General features: G+C 36.2%; 1 protein-coding gene across 5 annotated transcripts in view; it reads right to left on the bottom strand.

The window, feature by feature from the left end:
• LOC127420872 (hyccin-like) overlaps positions 1-18,385 on the bottom strand; it is a 55,221-nt gene extending 36,836 nt beyond the window's left edge. For 3 of the 5 annotated variants that reach the window (XR_007893888.1, XM_051663458.1, XM_051663461.1), the window contains exon 1: positions 4,495-4,590. The gene's annotated coding sequence lies outside the window, so the exon portion shown is untranslated. Of the gene's footprint in view, positions 1-4,494; positions 4,591-18,245 lie in introns of those variants that run through there. The other 2 variants (XM_051663459.1, XM_051663460.1) reach the window with 2 other exon arrangements.
• Between the last annotated feature and the right edge of the window lie 1,900 nt (positions 18,386-20,285).

Genomic DNA, 20,285 nt, shown 5'->3' with positions numbered 1-20,285 from the left:
TGACGAAATTTGCGCCACGCGCATGGTGCGCGAAATCTTGCGACATGCAGAGAACATACTTTGGCCGTAAGAGAGATGCCAATCATTTCAATAATCTTGTGAATATCAATGTGTTCAAGTCTGCCTTCATGGTACTTTAAGGTGATTTTTTACTTTTTCAAACTTGACATTTAAAAATACACCAATATTTATTGGCCAACTATTGACCAAATTTAAATCGTGGTCACTATGAACTGTTGCTATACGGAAAAAGCGCTAATTTAGTTGGTTTTAATTTAGTCATCGACATATCAGCCATAAGCGTGAAAACGCTGATATGAAAAAAATATTTTTGATTAATTATTATTTATTTATTTATATATAACTACACAAATTTATTGCATTGTATAAATGTTATAATAATTTATCTGTATGTAGGTGAAATCTGTATGTTTTTTTGAAATATAAAAAAAAAAAAAGACAAAGCAAGAGAAAAATTCATTTTTGAGGAGGAAATACACACATTTGTTGGACTCATTTTACTTTTTATTTGGAGCCAATTAAATGTTTCGTTCTTGAGTTATTTGGGAACATGTGCAACTGTTTGGCGGCCGTTTTGGAAGTTGCTCCAAAACTTCTCTGTTTTTGATGACCGCAAAAAATACTTTTTCTGGAATCAGATGAACAAACCATGCGAGGAATGATAAAAAAAAATTAAAATAAGATTCATAAATCAAATGCAACTTGATATTATTTATTTACTTTGTATCTAAAAGCAACACTTTGTCTTTGAGAAGATGGATTTCATGAGTATGTAGAGCTAGTGCAGGACATGCTCACAAAGATGAAGAGGTTTGCGTTCCCGCGGAACTCCCGCAGGACCCAATTAGATTTCTTGAGGTGTGGGATTAAATTTCCAATTGAAGGCGGAAGCGGACGGTACTTCCATGAGATGTGGACGGGAACGGGCGATCAGAGAATAGCCAGAAAAATCTGATATGGATCTCTTTTTTATTCTATTAATTAATAAATGCAAAAAAAAAAAAAACACCCCAAAAACTAGATTTTTTTTTTTTTTTTTTTTTATAACATAAAATAAATGTCCACACAGTTCGTGCATTAAATTATCCAATATTCAGAGCAGGCAGGTAGTCAATGGGGCTTTAGAAGAAAACAAGTCTCTAACTCACTCTTAACACAACAATATGCTTTAATTGACATAAGTGACATAAGACTGTATAATGGAGTGTTTTTACTCAGATCCAGTATGATCCTCTATAGTAAAATAGTAAAACTATAGTTTTAAAATATCAGCCAAATTTTATTATCGGACCGATAACTTTAAAACGCACATTTATCGGTCGATACCAATATGGCCGCCAATCAATTGGGCATACCTAGTTAGGACACTTATTTAAGATTTTTGGCAAATTAGGATGCTTCCGTAACGCTCTTTTCCTATCTGTAGTAAAGATATGATAATGCATTTAGAAAAAAGTTATTCTTTAATAGCTTTTGTCCTGAATGAGATACTAACTGAGGTTGCCATGGTTACCAAACAAATAGGATTCTAAAGTTAGAATCCTACAGTAATACGTCCTCTGATGTCCGTCTGATGCGCAAGATCGAGTGATCTGCTCTGACTGCGCCAGTGAAAATTAAAGTTTACAGAGGTTTAGTGCCATATTAATCTACTATATGTAATTCTGAATATCTATAATGCTATGCAATATCAAATGTCATGACTTGATTTCATCAGTATATTTCACTAGCATTTTAAGTAGACATTATTTAACTGGATAAGCATGCACTTGCATTAAATATGGATTTTTGAAAATAATATTTAGATGTAATCAGAGACAATGTTATTTTAGAAAAATACAGCTTTAATTTAAAATATTTAAAATGGATGTAATCAGTGACAGTGTGTAAGAGAGACAGAGACAATCTAACAATATTTCATATTTTCTGCAAAGCTATACTTATTAGCTAATATTTCCATGAGGTGTGTATTTTAAAAGCATAGTGGGCTTATTAAGAACACATGTGGGCTTAAATCAGGAGTCGGCAACCATTGACATGGAGTGCCATTTTTTGTTTTCCTGGTCAAAATGGTGTGCAAGCCATTTGTGCATCAGAAGCCGATCAACTATTTAGCCCTTTTCAGTGAATCGCAAATGCAAAATCCTAAAACTTTATTTCCAGGTTTAATTAATATTTTGAATAGACTTTATGTTTTCTCTTTTAATCGTTTAATGTAATTTTGAGTGTGACCATGGTTTAAGGAGGGTGTACCTCCTTACACGTGTTGTTCTGAAAGCAAAAAGAAACAAATGAAACACGAAATATAGGCTGTCATCTGCGCAGCCTGACCGAACAAAACGGGCGCGTTTACTCGCGTGATTAACCGAAAGTGAAGCACTGCCGGCTCATAATGCGCGAATGGCTTGACGCGCTGCACGAGTCTGTTGGGTATACTACAGTCTTGTCACATTTTAACTTTTTGTTTAGCCTCCCATTCAGCTCATGAAAACACGCTGCGTGATCATGAAGGATTACATCAAGATGTAGATTGGAAGGCAGGTGCGAAATTTATATCAATAAAATAGTCTACTCCTCTCTTGCCATTGCTAGCGTGCCAGTGATTACCCCTCCGCATGCCAAAGCTGGCACGCGTGCCATAGGTTGCCGACCCCTGGCTTAAATGGTACAAATGTTCCATATACTGTACTCCAGACTTTTCATATTTGCAATTAAATGAATTAACTTAATTTTGTCAGTTTATGATAAAACATGAGTGTTATGTGAGAGATTAGTCTTTGATTTAATACTCACTTTATTGCAAGGCTGTTAACATTTCAATATGAAAACATGTCAAACTTAGATTTGGGTGGGCTTAATTTGGTCATTTCCCTTGATTTAACGAAATAGCTAAATAAATGAAATCCGAAAAAGTAAAGCATGTTGACTATGCAGAATACAAATTTGTAATGTTTTATCATAATATGTAAAATGTGAGCTTTTTTGTTTAAAACCAGGGACTGAAAATGTTTCAAGGAACAAAAACCTGAAAATGAACAAAATTTTTTGCAGAACGTAACCAAAAACGGGAACATAGTCCCTTTCAATTGTTTCCGGAGTGAAAACATTATTTTTAAATGTTGGTAACTGTTTAATTTATTTCGAAAATGTTACATGAAACCAAAGTCTTTCATAGTACTTACAAGGTTTATCATAGTACATTTTTGGAGTTACACCACTTCCTGTTCCCCAAAAAATTAGGCTTCTTTCTTTTTAGTTGAACATGACAAACATGTGCGTTTGATTCATTTTGTTATTATTTCTATGCGGATCATTTCTCCACATGGGTAAATATACTAAACATACTGAACATACAGTACTGATGTTTATTTAGCTATTTATTGTATTTTTATTTATTCTTTATTTTCTCATTGTTCATTTCTAGAATTTGTTGACAATGTATAATAATAAATGTAAAATATTCTTTGATAAAAATATTTAAGTACCTTTGCATAGTCATATCGGTGAAATATCCACATATAAAAGGTCTGTTTTCATTCCAGCTCAAAAATTTACTATATCGGTCACAATATCGGTAATCGGTGAATTTTCCCCTCTCTAAAAATCGGTATCGGTCTCAAAACTCCCATATCGGTCGGGCTCTACTAACCATTCTTTAATTTCATTCTAAATGGTTACCAAAAAGTAACGCCTGAACCGAAATGAAAAAATACAGTTTCTGCTCAGAACGAACCGGAATGAAAAACATTGCCTTTTTTGTCCCTGTTTTGAACTGCAAAAACAGAAGGGCAAAATAAAATGTTCCCACATCAATCGTCATGTTAACATGTATTCTTATGTTTATGTTTTTATCTTTTATTTTTCTTGAATCATGACTCTTTTCAAATTTTGGCCTGTCATCTGTTGAAGATTCAATCCGTTTTCAATGGAAATTATTTATTGTCAGAACAGTAAAATAGCTTTTCTACTTCTTTGTACATTTTTGTAAAGCATAGTTCCTAAGCAAAACAGTGATCTGACGACAAAATAAGTTAAGTTGCAAAACTGCTGCCTTTATAGTTCTCAGTATCATATCGGCCAAAAAATGTCATACCGACGCATCTCTAATGTTCCCCTTTCCTCATGTCCTTCCAAATGGAACATGGCTTTGGAATTATATGAGGGCTAGTAAATAAATGACAGAATTTGTGAACTATTCATTTAAGCCCTACCAAGAAGCACAGCGTTTCACACAAAGAAACCCCACGAAGATTTGCTCATTTGAGAAGATTAAGAACTTCTCGATTAGCTTGAGGTCCCCACACCCACAACGGAGACAACTCAAACATACCAGCTCAAGTTATCACTGTTTAGTGTATGTGCGACTCACTTGACCACACATACTCTGACTGGAAACGTTAAAACACACACACAGCTTCAAAGCCACATACTCATTCTGATAGATTATTCCTGTTGTATTTTCAGTGTACTTACTTTATTTTCAAACCCCTCAAGTTCAAATGACAGAGCAATATCCCAGTACAGCCACAGACAAACTCCTCTCATTGCAGAAGCTTTTCTTCATTTCCTGTTTCAAACCCTCTAAGCCTCGCCCACCTACGCAGGCCTGGGCGGCACTCACATGACTCAAGGGAGTCTGAGAGCCAATCAGAGCACAGGGAGGCTGTTTTTGGAGGGGTGTGACAGAAATCTGCCCCATCTGCTTCAACCAGTGCTGCCAGAAGCATGCCACTGACACAGTTATGCCAAACACACACACAAAACTCCACAACCACAGGGTTTTCAAAAGAGGAAAACAAGCAGGGAATTAACAGGATGTGACACGATTCTTGCTCAAAAGGCCCCCTGAGAGGAACGTGACCAAAAATGACCCAACAGCACAGAAATCCCCCTAAGACAACCCTGAACAGTGCCGTCATGCAGGGGACGCCAGTGGCAGTTCTGGCTCACTTAGTGCCCTCAGCAAGATGAGACATAACCAGAGGAAAAAACAACATTTAAAAACATAGCAGTTCCTTATTTAAGAGTAAGGAGTGATGATAGTTCAAAGGTAGAGTTTTTGTTTAGAGCATGGTCGCATATGCTCCCGAAATTTAATCTGTGTGACCTCAAAATATATTTGGGAGCATTTGTGCAAGTGCAAATAATTGTTGTGGTGCGACCTGTTTTCATTTCTCTACAAAACGTTCGCTAATTACTGCACTATGTGCCTGCTGTGAGCTGATACACTGACCTGTCCACCGTTCTATTCAACGTTACATAACCAATTAAACTTCATCTTTACATTCTTTAATGCAGATTTTAGATTGGTTAATATTAGCCGTCAAACACTCCCTTTGTCACGTGACGGAGCTAAATAGTGCATGAAATGTAAAGAGCTGAAGAGAGAAGATGAAAAGAACACGGAGCAATTTCTTTTGTAAGCCGCCTAAAGTTACAGATAAATGTAACTCCTGGAGTTGGTGATGGCGATCATGTGGTGAATGTGGATCCACCAGCGGAAAAAAAGGCTTGGCAGTTTTCGGAGAGAGCGGCTGAAAGACTTTGAGTGGCTCCGCTATGAAAATGGCTTAATGCACTGCATTCACTGTAAAGCCTATGGGACAGAGGTCGCAGGTAACACTGCGTTCGCCACTGAATCCACACATTTTAAGCGCAAGAGCTTGATTAAACACGGGGAGCGCGCCAAGCACAAGAAATGCCGGGACAAGTGTGTGGCAAAGGATTCAGGATCAAGTTCGATTGTTGAAGCTTTTAATCGTCCGGCAGCATCCTGACGTTCCGTTCAATTGGCAGAGCTGAACATTAAATTTAACACCGCCTACACTATCGCCAAAGAAGAGTTCGCCTTCACTAAATTTAAACCCATGTTGCAGCTCATGAAAATGAACGGCACTGAGATCAACATGATGTACGTAAATGACAAGTCATGTGCCAACATCATCGGCGTGATAGCAGATACCATCTGCGAGAACACCGCAGTTAAAGTATCGTCAGCTCAGTACATCTCATTCATCATTGATGGAGACGCCGACCTGTCTGTCAAGGAGTGTGTGATAGTGTATGTCCGCATCCTGCTTGATGGACAGCCCACAAACTAGTGATGGGAAGATCGGATCATTTTACAGACTTGAATCTTTGAGTCTCGTCCAGCAAAATGAACGAATCTTTTTTCCAAGTCATTTAGTTCATGTCGTTCATTTGAGCAGAATTAAATCAATATGTTACATTTTCAATAGCCAAATCCCCCCAACACGTCTACTTACGCAAACTTTGATTATAGTCCCAATAAGGAAACATTTATAATGCAGCCAAGGACAAATTATGAGAAACAAATGATTAGTTAACTCTGGATTGAATCTTCTTGTTCAAGTCGTTCGTTTCTCTGTCACGTGACAAAAGAACGAGCGACTCGGACCAAAAGAGTTGAAAGGTGAACTAATCATTTCTGTTTCCTTCGTTCGTTTGCGGTTTTCACGTAACAAATGAACGAAGGTTGCGCAATGCACATGCGAAGTCAACACAAAATGAACGAATCACTCTCCGAGACTACTTGTTCTTCTGAGTAACATAAAAGATTCGTTCAAAATGAACGAATCGTTCATGAACGACCCATCACTACCACAAACATCCTCGTCGGACATGTTGAGGTGGAACACGTCAATGCTGATGGTGAGGATGTTTTTTTTAAAAAAATATATAGCCTATTTAGTATTATATAAATTGTAGTTGTGGTGCTCCTTAGTTTTCGGTGGGTGCTCCTAAATTTTTGCTGGTGCTCCTAACTTTTTGATGTTGGGAGCATCAGTCCTACCAAGGAAAAAAGTTCATTTCAAGCCCTGTAGAGTGACATATGTCCTGCTCCAAATCCATAAGACTTTCTTCTGTGGAAGATGATGATGTTAGGTAGCCTCAGTCACCATTCACTTTCATTTCATGGGGTAAAAAAAGATGCAATAAAAGTGAAAATCTCCTTTTGTGTTCCACAGAAAAAAGAAAGTCATACTCGTTGGGCTGTCACGATTCTGAAATTTGACTGACAATTAATTGTCAAATAAATAACTTCGATTATGAAAATTTATTTTCTCTTTTAGGGCTTCACGATTAATTGTCATTGTCATTTTTCTTAAGATGCATGTGTGCTTTATACACCTTAAGAAGTCATTTTTACATATTTAACTTCAAATATATAAATCAAATAATAAAATAGGGAAAACTGATTTCATTTTAAGGCTTTAAAAAAAACTTATTGAAAACATAATTTTTTATGTCATTCATATCAAACTACTTTAAATATATCTCTCTTTTTGGACAACTTTAGTGTTGGTCAATTTTGCATTTACACTGTAGCTTTTGGAACTCAAAGTTTTTTGTAAAAATTTATAATTATATTATTTATTATATTTATATTACATTATGCAATAATATGTCTGTCCTAATTTCTTCACTTTCTCTCTTATTTTAATGCTCTGATTAAACCCACAAGCCCTTATTTGTCATGAAGCCAAACCTCTGAAATTTAATTTCATCATTATATCACTCCATCCTCGTCTGTGTCATTGCGTGTCATTAACACTACATGTATGAACCTGATATGACTAGGAACATTTTCCATCACACGATCGTTAAATTAAAGTGAAACCGTAGCGCTTTGCGTTCAAGTTTATATTTGCTAGTTTATATTTTTGCAGGAGTTTGGCGCAAGCCTCCACTTCACGTGCTCTTCCGGACAGGAGCTGGTCTGGTTTACATCCACGGTGTGTCACAGTGACGCTTGGAGCAAAACTTAATGACACATAAATGCGCCATTCATGGCATTTATACTGTATATTAACATAAAATTCCCTTATTTGGCCATTAAAATGTGATTGTTTAAAGTGCACAATATTCAAATAACCGGTTAGATCAAATACCCGCCATCAGACGATTATTTAATAAATCGCGACAGGCCTACATACTGGTTTGAAACAACATGAGTAAATGATGAAAATGTATTTGGGTGAACTACACCTTTTGAAATGAAAACATAATTTTCAATATGAATACCTCACCAAGATGGACATTTTCACAGAATTTCAAAGTACAGTTGAAGTCAGAAGTTTACATACACTAAGGTTGAAGTCATTAAAACTCATTTTTTTAACCACTCCACAGATTTGTGGACCTCCACAAGTCCAGTTCATCCTTGGGAGCAATTTCCAAATGCCTGTAGGTACCACGTTCATCTGTACAAACAATAGTACGCAAGTATAAACACTATGGGACCACACAGCCATCATACTGCTCAGGAAGGAGACGCATTCTGTCTCCTAACGATGAACGTAGTTTGGTGCGAAAAGTGCAAATCAATCCCAGAACAACAGCAAAGGATCTTGTGAAGTTGCTGGAGGAAACAGGTACACAAGTATCTATATCCACAGTAAAACGAGTCCTATATCGACATAACCTGAAAGGCTGCTCAGCAAGGAAGAAGCCAATGCTTCAAAGCCACCATAAAAAAGCCAGACTACAGTTTGCAAGTGCACATGGGGACAAAGATCTTACATTTTGGAGAAATTTCCTCTGGTCTGACAAAACACAAATTGAACTGTTTGGCCATAATGACCATCATTATGTTTGGAGGAAAAAGGGTGAGGCTTGCAAGCCGAAGAACACCATCCCAAACGTGAAGCACGGGGGTGGCAGCATCATGTTGTGGGGGTGCTTTGCTGCAGGAGGGACTGGTGCACTTCACAAAATAGATGGCATCATGAGGAAGGAAAATTATGTGGATATATTGAAGCAAAATCTCAAGACATCAGCCAGGAAGTTAAAGCTCAGTCGAATATGGGTCTTCCAAATGGATAATGACCCCAAGTATACCTCCAAAGTTATGGCAGAATGGCTTAAGGACAACAAAGAATTGAGTTTAAATGTATTTGGCTAAGGTGTATGTAAACTTCTGACTTCAACTGTATATTTTACCGTTTAGGCATATAATCTGCAAGCACTCAGAGCATGTGATCTACTTCATAAGCATCCTGGCATAGTGTACAAGATTTGGTGATTATAAGAATCAAGATCTTTTAAACACACAACACACATTTCTCCTGTTTTGGAAGTTGCGTTCAAAATCCACTTGGCTCAAGTTTGAATGAACATGATGCTTCAGGCCCTCAGGCCACCGCTTCAATAAATCCACCGACCTGAGTGGGTGCTTAAGACATCAGAAGAGTCCATTAAAACACTTTCACCACTACACATAGCTGAATAATGGCAGGAAAGCCTCTGAAACAGCTTTTATCAGCAGGTCATGACTGCACAGGAGTATCCTGGACTTTAGCTTCAGGGGTTGATGGATAATAGTAGAACGAGAGAGAAATAAAAAAAAAAAAAAAAAATAAATTAAAAAAAAAAAGAGCACTGAATGTTAAGTTCATGTGAAAGAATTGGGGTTAATATACTCAAGGGACAGAATGGTTTAGAGTTTAGTGAAGCTACAGTTTGATCAACGTTTAATGTGCGTTAATATTTGTGTATTAACATAATGTGCATTAAGACCCCATGCAATGGTTAAATGAGTGACATTCTTTCCTTTGTTGACGTATTTCCTATTGAAACAGAAAGTTGGGGCATGACATATTGAAGGGCTTGTCCTCTTTTTTTTTTTTTTTTGTAACAAGCCAACAGCCTTTAGTTTACACCACAAACATAAACATGATGACTTCCTGCTACTGCTAGTACTTAACAGGTTCTATTAAGGCCAAAGTATACTATGGTTTTCCGCGTGCCGCTACGTCTTTCACACAGCATGCGTATCGCAAATGTATTCATCGTCACAGTACGCGCAGAATATCCGCGTGCAGTCCAGTATTTCTAGACATGCGGACAGTCTGCGTATTTGTGCATTGTCTGCACCTATGTCTGGAGTTGACTATACTAAAGAGAATAACAAAGCAGTCGTAGCGCATATGCGTCAGCAATGTCCGTATGTGCTTGCGATTAAAGAGTATACTTCGAAAGGCTGAGCGCTCGACCATGTGCGAGACGTAATGGCATGCAAAAAAACAGAATATACCCAGAATTAGTGTCGATATTAGCCTTTCACCGATATATCGGTATCGCCGTATATTTTACCGATATGCGCTGATATGAAAACTTTTTTCAGAACATATAATGCAAAAAAACAATGCTTTAGAATTGGTGTCATAGCGTAGTTTGTCCAGCAGAGCGCGCTCCGACTCTGTTTACAGAGCTGACTCTGAACTGACGGTGGCTCTGCAGACAGGGCGGAGTTAAACGGTGCAGATTTGAGCAGTCTCCTCTCATACTGATGTTTATTTAGCTATTTATTGCATTTTTATTTATTCTTTATTTTGATGGTCAGCATTTGACTGATACTAAACATACAGTACTGATGTTTATTTAGCTATTTATTTTATTTTTATTCTTTATTTAAATGGTCAGCCACTGACTGATACTAAACAGTACTGATGTTTTAGCTATTTATTGTATTTTTATTTATTCTTTATTTAAATGGTCAGCCACTGATTGATACTAAACATACAGCACTGATTTTTATTTTATTTATTCTTTATTTAAATGGTCAGCAATTGACTTATACTAACAGTACTTATGTCTATTAAGCTATTTATTGTATTTTTATTTATTCTTTATTTTCTCAGTGTTCATTTCTAGAATTTGTTGACAATGTATAATAATAATGTAAAATATTCTTTGATAAAACATATTTAAGAAAGCAGCCTTCTGAGTATCTTTGCAGTCATATCGGTGCAAAATCGGTGAAAAATCCACATTCCAGCTCAAAAATTAACTATATCGGTCACCATATCGATAATCGGTGAATTTTCCCGGTATCGGTCTCAAAAATGCCATATCGGTCGGGCTCTACCCAGAATATAACACTCTTATTCAAGAAAGCATTTGATTGTACAAATCGATTGAGTGCAATAGGAGTCATCAATATTTTTGGTCCATTCTTTTTCTCAATGGATACTACAGTGTAGGGCTGCAACAGATGATTATTTTGATAATGGACTAATCTAACGATTATTAGAACGATTATTTGACTATTCGGGCGATTATTGCAATGATTAATCATTAGCTCTTAATCGACTATTCAGCTTGTGACCAGACTTAAAATGATGTAAGCTCACTAACAATAAAAAGGATCAAATCATATTTTAAAAATACCTCTAAATGACATTCACCAAATTGAAGGAAAAAATACTTTTTATTAAGTTTAATTCAGTAAAAAAATCAATGCAAACAATTCTATTATTATCAAGTGTTTTTTTCTTGTTTTCCATTTAAAACTGTCTAAAAATCCTTAAAACAAGATACATTTACTTGAAGCAATATAGAAGATATTAAAAATTGCTTTAAGAGAACGTATCTTAAGTGTATTTTGTATATAAGTGTATTATTTAACTTGTTTATACTTGTCAGTGCAGAAGTGTCAAAATATACTTATATTCAAGATCTATTCTCTGAAAGCAAGTCTTAACATCGTATATGTTATGTAATATGTTGCTTCTTAGGCAAATATATGTTGTTTTAAGGAATTTTTGATATTTTAAAATATTTAAATATTATATTCAATAGTCTCAGATGAAAAAATGTTCTTCAGCAGTATAGCTCCTAAAGTAAATGTACATTTGTTTTAAAGGAGTTTTAGACAAGCCAAAACAACAACAAATAAAAAACATTTTGTTGCAGTTAGTGTTTAAGGGGAGAAGACTACCCTCTCGCACCTTTTTGTACACTGCGATCCATCTTTAACTCACAAAAAAAAAAAACTTTCTCTCTGCTTAACAAAGCTGCGTATTGTCGATTTTCTTTACGATAAGATACACACCGCAACATATATTATGATTCAATATGTCGCGAGCCAACACGTTTTCATTTAGCTGCATCAAACGTGCGATCGAAGGACAAGCGTCCCCTCGCAAAAGTGTGCATCAGCCGGGATGCAGTTTCAGTCTCTTCCCCTTAGATCATGTCACTTCACGTGACTCATAGAGGCGGCGCTGACCGCACAGAGAAATGCCAGTTTTGGAGTTTGTACTTATTTACATGATCTGCTTCCTTATTATTTGAACTTTAATGGCAGCTCAGGCTCCACATTATTTCACAACGAGTGTGTTTCTGTATTTACTTATTTTGTATTTTTGTATAATTTCCTAATACTTTGCGATCTACGTCACTTGAAGCTATTTGGAAAATTGTCGTTAACATCGACTAATTGTTTCAGCCCTACTACAGTGTGTAAATCCATTACTAGTTAGGCCTTGAATAGAATAATATTTTGAGATAAACATGCAACCTGACTCATGAAAATTGTGTAAAACAGAGTGAAGCTTGTCATTTTGAGAATTCTCTACCCATTTTTGTGTGAAACATGCATTAGACGATCCATGAACAATCCGTCCAAGGGTGAAAACGGGGCTGAGGTATTGTGATGGTTGTTCAGGTGAACATCAGAAAGCAGGATAAAACATCACTGTTGATTATTTTCACTGCCATTTTGAAACGCTTTTATTCTAAATATAAAAAGCACCATTAATAGAGCACAAGTCCAAAGAAAGCGAAGTTAGGGCACCAGATGTACTTGTGCCATAACGGCCTCATCCCAATTATATAGTGAACTGCAGCCAGCTACCTGTTGCTCGTGCACACACTCCATAGGGACGCGAGCGAGCAAGCATCCAAAACAATGGTGTAAAGTACAAAGAGATTGAACGTGATTCACCGGCATCATGATCACAGATGAGGCTAAACTAAAACTACTCATCAGCTAACATAGCATACTGATACACAAATACAGCTACATAATACCAAACTATAACACAGTTTACTGTTGCACTGTTATGTTGCACTATTGTATGTTTTGTATGTCATATGTTGTACTACGATTGCTTAAATTTATCCTGTATACCGGAGGCCTGAGTAGCTCAGTGGTAAAATACGCTGACTACCACTCCTGGAGTTCGCTAGCTTGCTAGTTCGAATCCCATGGCGTGCTGAGTGACTCCAGCCTAAGCAACCAAATTGGCCAGGTTGCTAGGGAGGGTAGAGTCACATGGGGTAACCTCCTCATGGTCACTATAATGTGGTTCGTTCTCGGTGGGGTGTGTGGTGAGTTGAGCGTGGTTGCCGCGGTGGATAGCGTGAAGCCTCCAAACGTGCTATGTCTCCGTGGCAACGCGCTCAACAAGCCACGTGATCAGATGCGTGGGTTGATGGTCTCAGACGCGGGGGCAACTGGGATTCGTCCTCCGCCACCCGGACTGAGGCGAATCACTACGCCACCACGAGGACTTAAAAAGCACATTGGGAATTGGGCATTCCAAATTGGGAGAAAAAAAAAACATTTATGCTGTATACCCGACTTTTAGTATAAAGAGAAGATCGTTGAAATTATTTGAAAGTTACAAAGCAAGGTAGCTTGCAATTCGTCAGCGTTAGCAGTCAAGATCAAGTTAGCTAAAATTACACAGATCAATCCTTATGGCACTATATTTCACATGCTTTGCAGTTATGTAAGCTTACCTGTCCAATAAGAACAACGCCAATTCAGGGTCTGTTTTGATCCCCAAAATCACTTTCATTGTATAGAAGAGAGCAACCTGACAATTCTTCAAAACATCTCCTTTTGTGTTCCACCGAACAAAGAAAACCATACTAGTTTGAAACGATATCAGGGTGAGTAAACTTTCACTGCAAATTTTCACTATAAATGATGACAGAACTATTCCTTCAAGTAGTGAAAGATTCTTTTAAACCTAGTATGTTACAAGAGAAAGCTTTAACATTGATCAGTGCCCATTTCATGGTTATCTCAGCTTCTATACGTGACAGAAAATACTTTCAACAAGGCTGCAGATAAAGCGGCAGCAAATTTCTTATTTGTTCTCCAAGCCTTGAGCGTGCTGTCATATCTGCGATGAGTTATGAAGCTCTTATCCTTTATGACAGCCCTGCATTTGTGCTCTAAAGCGATAGAGCCCCAGGATGTTAGAGTCACTGTCAGTGGCAATTACACCACAGAGATTCTAATATGTTACAACTAATCCTACTTGCATTTTTGCACTTCCTGCCTTTTCACACTGTATCGTATCGATTTAAATCACAGATTAATGAACTACCCGTGTGTTGTGCATGTAGACCAGAGAGTGGACAGCAGTGCTGACAGTAATGAAACGGATCCCTGCACAAACTAAATTTAATTTACACATTAACAACCAGTGCACACACTCTAAATAAAACATGCCATTTAAAAGTCAGACATTAAGCAGACATAGGGAGGAAAATCCAAACCATAAAGCTTGGAATGATAACAGTGATATCTGACTATCAGCATGAAGTCTGGTCACTTTGCAGCTTATTCTGCCAAGAACTCCCACTTAGACAGGGAAAGGCTGTCTGAGCAACATCTAAAGCAGGGGGTTCTCAATGGGGGGCGTTCAAAGGATGCCAATTAGTAGAGAGGGAGGTATCAGTTTACAAATGAGGGGCGTTTATCAGTCATAATAATCAAATCTAGCATCAAGTTCCTCTATACATTAAAACGTTTATCTAGACTTGAAGTGTATCAGTTGGTTCTCAATTATACGTGTTGGTACACATTTGTACCATGGTTCATCAGATTTCGAAGTCTAGTGATGCAAGTATCTGGTTTAGCAGTGTCAAATACACAGGCGGAGGCACAACCTTGGATAATGCACCTGTAAGGCTCTGTAGATGGATATGGCTCAATGGACAAAGCAGCGCAAAGCTCTTAAAGCTCAAGGTCTTAGACGTGTAGTTTTGCGAGAATCAGTGAGAAGCATGAGAAGTGGAAACCATTTGAATTCAGCACAGAATTCTACATTACCGCCCTTGAATTTATTATAGTAACACTAATTGTACTTTAGGCAGAAATAGATCGATAATAAATATTATTATATCACTACTTCAGCTCTATTACATTTAGGAAATGAAGTAGGGGAGCGTTCATCAAAAAAAGGTTGAGAACCACTGATCTAAAGAGTCCAACCAAAGTTTGTTTTGATATACGTACAGTTTAAGCGCGGGTTTATCTCAAATTGTTGCTACCACAAAAGTACAGCACAACAGCCTGGTTTCGGAAGTAATAATCCAATAATTTTTTTCCATAGGGGAATTGATTATTGGTGATAACTTATACACCTTTAAAGACAGACCTACCGTGAACTCTGAAGTTGTTAATCAATGGTGTATGCTTCTGTTGACGCCATCAGTATGTGTTCATTTTTGAAAAATCATGTTTAATAGCAGAATTTCTAGTGACGAACTACAGTACCCATGATTCTGAGGGAAAAATGCACCAATCAGAGAATCGAGGCAAAAGAGCTCTGCAGCAACTGCCCACTCCTGTTCAGTCTCCCTACTCTCAAACTACTATTTTTTTATATATATATATATATATATCTGAATGTTCTGCAATATACCTTAAATATATTGTTTCTATACTTACAGTCAACAACAATCAATCAATAGTTTTCCATCATTTTTATTTCGATAACATCATTCACAATGCCTTAAAGGGTCATGAAACACTACAATATATTATTTTGAGATGTTAACAGGCATATACACTGCCTGGCCAAAAAAAAAAAAAAAAAGTCGCCATTTGAATTTAAATAATGGTTATGATCTGGGGTTGCTTCAATTGGTCAGGTCTTGGCTCAGCAACATTATATGTCAATTAAATGAAGTCAGCTGACTACCTGAATGTACTGAATGACCAGGTTATCCCATCAATGGATTTTTTCTTCCCTGATGGCACGGACATATTCCAGGACAACAATGCCAAGATTCATCGGGCTCAGATTGTGAAAGAGTGGCTCAGGAAGAGGAATAATTTTCACACATGAATTGACCACCACAACCCCATTGAAAGTATTTGGGATGTGCTGGAGAAGACTTCACGGAGTGGTTCGACTCTCCCGTCGTCAATACCACCTTTGATTATGGCGTGCATTTGTCATGGCATTGTTTCGACAACCTTATGCAACGTCACAACGTTATTTCCGTCCAGAGTTGCATTTATTTTTGGCCAAGATCTTGTAATGATGATGGGAGTGTAAGTTCATTTAGATTCACAAAATGCATCGAAATATCAAATGTACAATATAGCTTTACTTTAATAGTTTTGAATGAAAAAAAAAAACGTTCTTCATTGCGCAATTTATTAAGTGGCGAATAAAATGTCAACAAAAAACTATTTTTTATTTTATTATTGTCATTACAATGCCTCTGTAGATTTATTCGTTTAAATGCCCAACAATACATTGGATTGCATTTATATTTATATATTCGTTGTTTAAAGAATAACTGATGTGAAGTGCATGAACGATGAACAACCAATCATAAACACGTTCAATATATTTATCATATGCAATCATTTGTAACATGATCTGTTTGATAAGTAATCGATGAATTGCATTATTTTCTAATTGTCATTAAAATAGCTACTTTTATGATTTTACGCTATCATATCTTTTTTTATAAAGCAAATATTATATTCTCGTCCTTTTTGCGAACACTTCAAAACATCTTGGCCTGCAGTTTACACTAACACGGTCCAGAAAACATTGTCCAGCTTCATTTTTTGGTATATGTTCCTCTAAACCCTGCCGATTCTAGAGAAAAATCCCCAAATACATGCTGACTTGACAAAATGTTACAAAATAAAACAATTTTATGTGTAGGATTCATTTACCACCGAACAGCCTAAACTGAACTGTAAGCAAAGGTGGGCTGGAACATGTAAAGTGATATGTAGCCAAAGTTAATTTGTAAGATGCTCAAAACATCAAAACGACAGATCATCTGGTTTTTATGACATATCTCATTATTATGAGAAAAGATGTCATTTTTACGACATAACTGAGTGAATAAAATAAGTACGTGGCAACATTACATCACCGTAACTATGCAATTCTGATTGTGGATATTTAGTTTCATTGCTACCAAATCCCCCAAACAAAACTCTAAATATATTTCAGGTATTTGACACCTGGTAAACTTTGACAAACCCAATGACCTCCCTCCTCAAGAGCTCATGCACTCTGACTGCTTAGTTGCGTAAAGCCAGCCAATTATATTGCATATTGCCAAACTGTCTTTTTTCTGTGCAATATTGTCAAATCCTCTCCAGGAGATCACAAAGCATGCTAAAAAGGAACACATCTTTGTAACACAATTAGGTGCACTGTCAGTCAGAAGTACACAAAGCACCAGCCCCATCTGAGCATGAATATTTTCGGAGTCAGACAATGAGCAGACACTACTGTGATTTTCTGCAGTTATGCAAACAGACCAGACTCATTGTACACGACTCATATAGCTGTATGAGTGCTTTCTCTCAAAGGATATGGCTCATTTTCTTTTATAATCTCGTCACCTTAAAAACAGTTTGATCAGATGTCTTTCATTGACTGGGAAAGGAAAGTAAACTGTGTGAATGTGTGTGTGTGTGTGTGTGTGTGTGTCCAAGTCACATTAAAACACTAACACACACAGACATATTGCATGCACGCATGCATGCATTCAAGCACTTAAATGTGCATACACACCAAAACATATACACACACACACACACACACACACACACACACACACACACATATATATATATATATATATATATATATATATATGCGCATTCACACACATAAACAAGAACTTATACACATGCATACATATTCACACATGAACAAGCACTCAAACAACCCCACTGCATGCATGCATACATAAACACTCAAACCCATGCGCGCGCAAACACACACGCACACACACACATATATACACTTTTGCAAAATAAAAAAAAAACACTTGAATTCCCCAAAAAACAAGCAGCTAAAACACACACACGCATTTATTCATTCACACACATGCACGCGCGTACACTACACACTTCAGTCTGACAGCTCGTGCACTACAAGCTGCGTTGTCAACTTATGTACCAAATGCAAAAACTGTCCTTCATGTAACCTTCTCATCTAACCTGCCCATGTATGTAAATGCAAATGCACATATAAAGTTTGCAAACACACTCACATGCACGAGTTTTATAATCAGAGATGCCTTTAAAACCTCCGTTTGAATAAACAGACGCATGAGATACCGCCACGCCATCAGCAAATGCGCAAAAGACAAACTAAAGGTCATATAAAGATTGTTTTATAATATTAACTTACTTATCATGCTATACCCACCTGCTCGTCTTGTTTATGTCTCAGATACGTCTCCATAAACGCGCTAAATGACTGAGCGCACGCGAGTCCTTCAACTGCACTTTCACACACTTCAGTCTAACATGGAGCGAGTTCGGATTTCTGATTGACAGCGAAACGGGCCAATAGCGGAGGAGCTTATAAAAGCAAACCTCGCATCCGCAAATAGCAGCCAATCAAATGATTCTGAAGGCGGGGCTTGTTAGTTTCCAATAGCGAGGAAGGTTGTTTCTGTCTGTTGTAAGTAATGTGAAATGTGTGCGGTAATGTTTTGTGTGTAATTCTTGACGGAATAAACATGTTTCATTACCAAAATAACTTTATGATAAGTGTATCTATTCAGTTGTAAAAACAGAAGTATTTAATAAAATGCATTAAAATAAATAAAACCTGGAATATGGAATGTAATATATATATATATATATATATATATATATATATATATATATATATATATATATATATACTGTGTATATACAGTATATACAGTTGTGCTCAAAAGTTTGCATACCCTTGGAGAATTGGTAATATATGTACCATTTTTAAAGAAAACATGAGTGAGCAGGCAAAACACATTTCTTTTATTTCTTATGGGATTCATATTCAACTGTAGGTTATAACAGAATGACACAATCATAAAACAAAACATGGCAACAATGAAAAAAATGAAATGACCCCTGTTCTAAAGTCTGCATACCCTTAGTCCTTAATACTGTGTATTGCCCCCTTTAGCATCAATGACAGCGTGCAGTCTTTTGTAATAGTTGTCTATGAGTCCCCAAATTCGTGCAGGTATATACTGTATATATATGTATACTCACACATACACACACACACACACACACACACACACACACACACACACACATATATATATATACTGTATATATATATGTATACACACACACACACACACACACACACACATATATATATATATATGTATACACACACACACACACACACACACACACACACACATATATATATATATATATATATATATATATATTATATACACACACACACACACACACACACACACACACACACACATATATATATATATATATGTATACACACACACACACACACACACACACACACACATATATATATATACTTTATATATATGTATACACACACACACACACACACACATATATATATATACTGTACATATATATGTATACACACACACACACACACATATATATATATGTATACACACACACACACACATATATATATATACTTTATATATATGTATACACACACACACACACACACACATATATATACTTTATATATATGTATACACACACACACACACATATATATATACTGTATATATATGTATACACACATACACACATATATATATATATATACTGTATATATATGTATACACACATATATATATACTGTATATATATGTATACACACATACACACATATATATATATATACTGTATATATATGTATACACACATACACACATATATATATATATACTGTATATATATGTATACACACATACACACATATATATATATATACTGTATATATATGTATACACACACACATATATATATATATACTGTATATATATGTATACACACATACACACATATATATATATATACTGTATATATATGTATACACACATACACACATATATATATACTGTATATATATGTATACACACATACACACATATATATATACTGTATATATATGTATACACACATACACACATATATATATACAACTCCAGGGTTGGTAGTCAGCATCAGTACTCGCTGAGCTACCCATGCCCCACACCACTAGTGTTAAGTAAATCAAAATATTTTGATTTTTATATATTGAATTATCTTTACTTGGGGGCATTTCTCAGCAAATATTTATATATTTGATTAATTATTCAGTATCTCATTTAATTAATTTGATAAAAAAAAATTGCCTCAATTGACATCCCAAGTTATAATGCAACGTAAAGAACAA

Source organism: Myxocyprinus asiaticus, chromosome 30 (genome assembly GCF_019703515.2).
Source record: "Myxocyprinus asiaticus isolate MX2 ecotype Aquarium Trade chromosome 30, UBuf_Myxa_2, whole genome shotgun sequence".
Taxonomy (NCBI): Eukaryota; Metazoa; Chordata; class Actinopteri; order Cypriniformes; family Catostomidae; genus Myxocyprinus; species Myxocyprinus asiaticus.
The sequence above is the reverse complement of the archived record's forward strand: the minus strand, read 5'-3'. Positions and strand labels throughout refer to the sequence as shown.